Source organism: Chiloscyllium punctatum, chromosome 12 (assembly GCF_047496795.1).
Source record: "Chiloscyllium punctatum isolate Juve2018m chromosome 12, sChiPun1.3, whole genome shotgun sequence".
NCBI lineage: Eukaryota > Metazoa > Chordata > Chondrichthyes > Orectolobiformes > Hemiscylliidae > Chiloscyllium > Chiloscyllium punctatum.
In genome coordinates, this window is record NC_092750.1 from 61,917,470 (window position 1) to 61,924,330 (window position 6,861).

The window sequence follows — 6,861 nt, forward strand, 5'->3', positions numbered from 1 at the left end:
TAGAATGCCCTATGAGTGAGAATGAAGGGTGAGTGAGAATGCTGTGTGATTGAGAATGCAGTGTGAGTTACAATGAAGTGTGTATGAGAATGTGTGTGAGTGCAAATATAGTCTGAGTGAGAATGCAGTGGGAGTGAGAATGCACTGTGTGTTAGAATGCAGTGTGAATGAGAATGTGTGTGAGTGCGAATACAGTCTGAGTGAGAAAGCAGTGAGGGTGAGAATGCAGTGTGAATGAGAACGCAGTGTGCATGAGAATGCAGCGTGAGTGAGAATGATGTGAGATTGAGAATGCACTCTGAGTGAGAATGCAGTGAGGGTGAGAATGCACTCTGAGTGAGAATGCTGTGTAGGTTAGAATGCAGTGTTAGTGTTAATGAGAATGCAGTGTGATTGAGAATGCAGTGTGTATGAGAAGGCAGTTTGAGTGAGAATGCAGTGTGGGTTAGAATGCAGTGTGTGTTAGAATGCACTTTGAGGGAGAATGCTGAGTGAGTGAGAAAGCAGTTTGAACAAGAGTGCTGTCTAAGTGAGAATGCAGTGTGAGAGAAAATGCCGTGTGAATGAGAATGCAGTGAGAGTGAGAATGCAGTGTGGTTTAGAATGCAGTGTGGTTGCGAATGCAGTGTGATTGAGAATGCAGTTTGAGTGAGAATGCAGTCGGAGTGAGAATGCAGTGCCTTATAGAATGCACTTTGAGTGAGAATGCTGGGTGAGTGATAAAGCAGTTTGAACAAGAGTGCTGTCTGAGTGACGATGCAGTGTGAGTTGAGAATGCAGTCTGAGATAAAACGCCGTGTGAATGAGAATGCACTATGAGTGAGAATGAAGCGTGAGTGAGAATGCAGTGTGAATGAGAATGCAGTGTGAATGAGAATGCAATGTGAATTAGAATGCAGAGTGAGATAGAATGTAGTGCATGTTGAGATTACACTGATTGAGAAAACTGTGTCAGTTAGAATGCAGTGATAGTGAGAATGATGTGTGAGTGAGAATGCAGTGTGTATGAAAATGCAGTTGGAATGAGAATGCAGTCTGAGTGAGAATGCAGTGTGGGTTATTTGGAATTTGAGTTAGAATGCACTATGAGTGAGAATGAAGCGTGAGTGAGAATGCAGTTTGAACGAGAATGCAGTGTGAGTGAGAATGCAGAGTGAGTGAGAATGTTGTTTGATTGAGAATGCAGAGTGAGTGAGAATGTTGTGAGATTGAGAAAGCAGTGTGAGTTACAATGAAGTGTGAATGAGAATGTGTGTGAGTGTGAATACAGTCTGAGTGAGAATGCAGTGTTAATGAGAATGCAGTGTGATTGAGAATGCAGTCTGAGTTAAAATGCACTATGAGTGAGAATGAAGGGTGAGTGAGAATGCAGTCTGAGTGAGATTGTTGTTTGATTGAGAATACAGTTGGAATGAGAATGGTGTGAGATTGAGAATGCACTCTGAGTGAGAATGCAGGGTGAGTGAGAATGCAGTTTGAACGATAGTGCAGTGTGAGTGAGAATGCAGTGTGAGTGAGAATGTTGTTTGATTGAGAATGCAGAGTGAGTGAGAATGTTGTGAGATTGAGAAAGCAGTGTGAGTTACAATGAAGTGTGAATGAGAATGTGTGTGAGTGTGAATACAGTCTGAGTGAGAATGCACTATGAGTGAGAATGCAGGGTGAGTGAGAATGCAGTTTGAACGATAGTGCAGTGGGTGTGAGAATGCAGTGTGTATGAAAATGCAGTTTGAGTGAGAATGCAGTCTGAGCGACAATGCAATGTGGGTTAGAATGCAGTCTGAGTTAGAATGCACTATGAGTGAGAATGAAGCGTGAGTGAGAATGCAGTTTGAACGAGAATGCAGTGTGAGTGAGAATGCAGAGTGAGTGAGAATGTTGTTTGATTGAGAATGCAGAGTGAGTGAGAATGTTGTGAGATTGAGAAAGCAGTGTGAGTTACAATGAAGTGTGAATGAGAATGTGTGTGAGTGTGAATACAGTCTGAGTGAGAATGCAGTGTTAATGAGAATGCAGTGTGATTGAGAATGCAGTCTGAGTTAGAATGCACTATGAGTGAGAATGAAGGGTGAGTGAGAATGCAGTGTGAGTGAGAATGTTGTTTGATTGAGAATACAGTTGGAATGAGAATTGTGTGAGATTGAGAATGCACTCTGAGTGAGAATGCAGGGTGAGTGAGAATGCAGTTTGAACGATAGTGCAGTGTGAGTGAGAATGCAGTGTGAGTGAGAATGTTGTTTGATTGAGAATGCAGTTTGAATGAGAATGCAGAGTGAGTGAAAATGCTGTGAGATTGAGAATGCAGTGTGAGTTACAATGAAGTGTGAATGAGAATGTGTGTGAGTGCGAATACAGTCTGAGTGAGAATGCAGTGAGGGTGAGAATGCACTCTGAGTGAGAATGCAGTGTGGTTTAGAATGCACTGTGATTGCGATTACAGTGTGATTGAGAATGCAGTGTGTATGAGAATGCAGTTTGAGTGAGAATGCAGTCTGAGTGAGAATGCAGTGTGGGTTAGAATGCAGTCTGAGTTAGAATGCATTATGAGTGAGAATGAAGGGTGAGTGAGAATGCAGTTTGAACGAGAATGCAGTGTGAGTGAGAATGCAGAGTGAGTGCGAATGCAGAGAGAGTTAGAATGCTGCGAGATTGAGAATGCAGTGAGTTACAATGAAGTGTGAATGAGAATGTGTGTGAGTGTGAATACAGTCTGAGTGAGAATGCATTGTGAGTGAGAATGCAGTGTGAATTAGAATGCAGAGTGAGATAGAATGTAGTGCATGTTGAGATTACACTGATTGAGAAAACTGTGTGAGTTAGAATGCAGTGATAGTGAGAATGATGTGTGAGTGAGAATGCAGTGTGTATGAAAATGCAGTTGGAATGAGAATGCAGTCTGAGAATGCAGTGTGGGTTATTTGGAATGTGAGTTAGAATGCACTATGAGTGAGTATGAAGCGTGAGTGAGAATGCAGTGTGAATGAGAATGCAGTGTGAATGAGAATGCAATGTGAATTAGATTGCAGAGTGAGATAGAATGTAGTGCATGTTGAGATTACACTGATTGAGAAAACTGTGTCAGTTAGAATGCAGTGATAGTGAGAATGATGTGTGAGTGAGAATGCAGAGTGTATGAAAATGCAGTTGGAATGAGAATGCAGTCTGAGTGAGAATGCAGTGTGGGTTATTTGGAATGTGAGTTAGAATGCACTATGAGTGAGAATGAAGCGTGAGTGAGAATGCAGTTTGAACGAGAATGCAGTGTGAGTGAGAATGCAGAGAGGGTGAGAATGTTGTTTGATTGAGAATGCAGAGTGAGTGAGAATGTTGTGAGATTGAGAATGCAGTGTGAGTTACAATGAAGTGTGAATGAGAATGTGTGTGAGTGTGAATACAGTCTGAGTGAGAATGCACTATGAGTGAGAATGAAGGGTGAGTGAGAATGCAGTTTGAACGATAGTGCAGTGTGAGTGAGAATGCAGTGTGAGTGAGAATGTTGTTTGATTGAGAATGCAGTTCGAATGAGAATGCAGAGTGAGTGAAAATGCTGTGAGATTGAGAATGCAGTGTGAGTTACAATGAAGTGTGAATGAGAATGTGTGTGAGTGCGAATACAGTCTGAGTGAGAATGCAGTGAGGGTGAGAATGCACTCTGAGTGAGAATGCAGTGTGGTTTAGAATGCACTGTGATTGCGATTACAGTGTGATTGAGAATGCAGTGTGTATGAGAATGCAGTTTGAGTGAGAATGCAGTCTGAGTGAGAATGCAGTGTGGGTTAGAATGCAGTCTGAGTTAGAATGCATTATGAGTGAGAATGAAGGGTGAGTGAGAATGCAGTTTGAACGAGAATGCAGTGTGAGTGAGAATGCAGCGTGAGTGAGAATGCAGAGAGAGTTAGAATGCTGTGAGATTGAGAGTGCAGTGAGTTACAATGAAGTGTGAATGAGAATGTGTGTGAGTGTGAATACAGTCTGAGTGAGAATGCAGTGTGAGTGAGAATGGAGTGTTAATGAGAATGCAGGGTGAGTGAGAATGCAATGCGAGTGAGAATGCAGTGTGAGTTAGAATTCAGTGTGAATGAGAATGCAGTGTGAATGAGAATGCAGAGTGAGTGAGAATGCTGTGAGATTGAGAATGCAGTGTGAGTTACAATGAAGTGTGAATGAGAATGTGTGTGAGTGTGAATACAGTCTGAGTGAGAATGTATTGTGAGTGAGAATGGAGTGTTAATGAGAATGCAGTGTGAGTGAGAATGCAGTGTGAATTAGAATGCAGAGGGAGATAGAATGTAGTGCATGTTGAGATTACACTGATTGAGAAAACTGTGTCAGTTAGAATGCAGTGATAGTGAGAATGATGTGTGAGTGAGAATGCAGTGTGTATGAAAATGCAGTTGGAATGAGAATGCAGTCTGAGTGAGAATGCAGTGTGGGTTATTTGGAATGTGAGTTAGAATGCACTATGAGTGAGAATGAAGCGTGAGTGAGAATGCAGTTTGAACGAGAATGCAGTGTGAGTGAGAATGCAGAGTGAGTGAGAATGTTGTTTGATTGAGAATGCAGAGTGAGTGAGAATGTTGTGAGATTGAGAAAGCAGTGTGAGTTACAATGAAGTGTGAATGAGAATGTGTGTGAGTGTGAATACAGTCTGAGTGAGAATGCAGTGTTAATGAGAATGCAGTGTGATTGAGAATGCAGTCTGAGTTAGAATGCACTATGAGTGAGAATGAAGGGTGAGTGAGAATGCAGTGTGAGTGAGAATGTTGTTTGATTGAGAATACAGTTGGAATGAGAATGGTGTAAGATTGAGAATGCACTCTGAGTGAGAATGCAGGGTGAGTGAGAATGCAGTTTGAACGATAGTGCAGTGTGAGTGAGAATGCAGTGTGAGTGAGAATGTTGTTTGATTGAGAATGCAGTTTGAATGAGAATGCAGAGTGAGTGAGAATGCTGTGAGATTGAGAATGCAGTGTGAGTTACAATGAAGAGTGAATGAGATGAATGTGAGTGCGAATACGGTCTGAGTGAGAATGCAGTGAGGGTGAGAATGCACTGAGTGAGAATGCAGTGTGATTGAGAATGCAGTGTGTATGAGAATGCAGTTTGAGTGAGAATGCAGTCTGAGTGAGAATGCAGTGTGGGTTAGAATGGAGTGTGGGTTAGAATGCACATTGAGCAAGAATGCTTTGTGAGTGAGAATGAAGTGTGAGTTGAGTATACAGTGTGAGATAAATTGCCGTGTGAATGAGAATGCAGTGAGAGTGAGAATGCAGTGTGAATGATAATGCAGCGTGTGTTAGACTGCAGTGTGAATGAGAATGATGTGAGATTGAGAATGCACTCTGTGTGAGAATGCAGGGTGAGTGAGAATGCCGTTTGACCGATAGTGCAGTGTGTGTGAGAATGCAGTGTGAGTGAGAATGTTGTTTGATTGAGAATGCAGTTTGAATGAGAATGCAGAGTGAGTGATAATGCTGTGTGATTGAGAATGCAGTGTGAGTTACAATGAAGTGTGTATGAGAATGTGTGTTAGTGCAAATATAGTCTGAGTGAGAATGCAGTGTTAATGAGAATGCAGTGGGAGTGAGAATGCACTGTGTGTTAGAATGCAGTGTGAATGAGAATGCAGTGTGCGTGAGAATGTCGCACGAGTGAGAATGATGTGAGATTGAGAATGCACTCTGAGTGAGAATGCAGTGAGGGTGAGAATGCACTCTGAGTGAGAATGCTGTGTAGGTTAGAATGCAGTGTTAGTGTTAATGAGAATGCAGTGTGATTGAGAATGCAGTGTGTATGAGAAGGCAGTTTGAGTGAGAATGCAGTGTGGGTTAGAATGCAGTGTGTGTTAGAATGCACTTTGAGGGAGAATGCTGAGTGAGGGAGAAAGCAGTTTGAACAAGAGTACTGTCTAAGTGAGAATGCAGTGTGAGATAAAATGCCGTGTGAATGAGAATGCAGTGAGAGTGAGAACGCAGTGTGGTTTAGAATGCAGTGTGTTTGCGAATGCAGTGTGATTGAGAATGCAGTGTGTATGAGAAGGCAGTTTGAGTGAGAATGCAGTCTGAGTGAGAATGCAGTGCCTTATAGAATGCACTTTGAGTGAGAATGCTGGGTGAGTGATAAAGCAGTTTGAACAAGAGTGCTGTCTGAGTGACAATGCAGTGTGAGTTGAGAATGCAGTCTGAGATAAAATGCCGTGTGAATGAGAATGCAGTGTGAGTGAGAATGCAGTGTGAGTTCAGAATGCAGTGTGAGTTAGACTGCAGTGTAAATGAGAATGCAGTGTGAATGGGAATGCACTGTGAGTGAGAATGCAGGGTGGGTGCGAATGCAGTTTGAAACAGTGTTTTAGAATGCAGTGTGAGTGAGACTGCAGTGACTGAGGTTGCAGTGTGAGTTAGAATGCATTGTGAATGAGAATGCATTGTGTCAGAGATTGCAGTGTAAATGAGAGTGCAGAGTGAGAATGCAGTATGAGAGAGAATGCAGTCTGAGTGAGAATGCAGTATGAGTGAGAATGCAATGTTAGTTGAGAATGCACTCTGTGTGAGAATGCAGGGTGAGTGAGAATGCAGTTTGAACGATAGTGCAGTGTGAGTGAGAATGTTGTTTGATTGAGAATGCAGTTTGAATGTGAATGCACAGTGAGTGAGAATGCTGTGAGATTGAGAATGCAGTGTGAGTTACAATGAAGTGTGAATGAGAATGTGTGTGAGTGTGAATATAGTCTGAGTGAGAATGCAGTGTGAGTGAGAATTCAGTGTTAATGAGAATGCAGGGTGAGTGAGAATGCAGTGTGAATGAGAATGCAGAGTGAGTGAGAATGCTGTGAGATTGAGAATGCAGTGTGAGTTATAATGA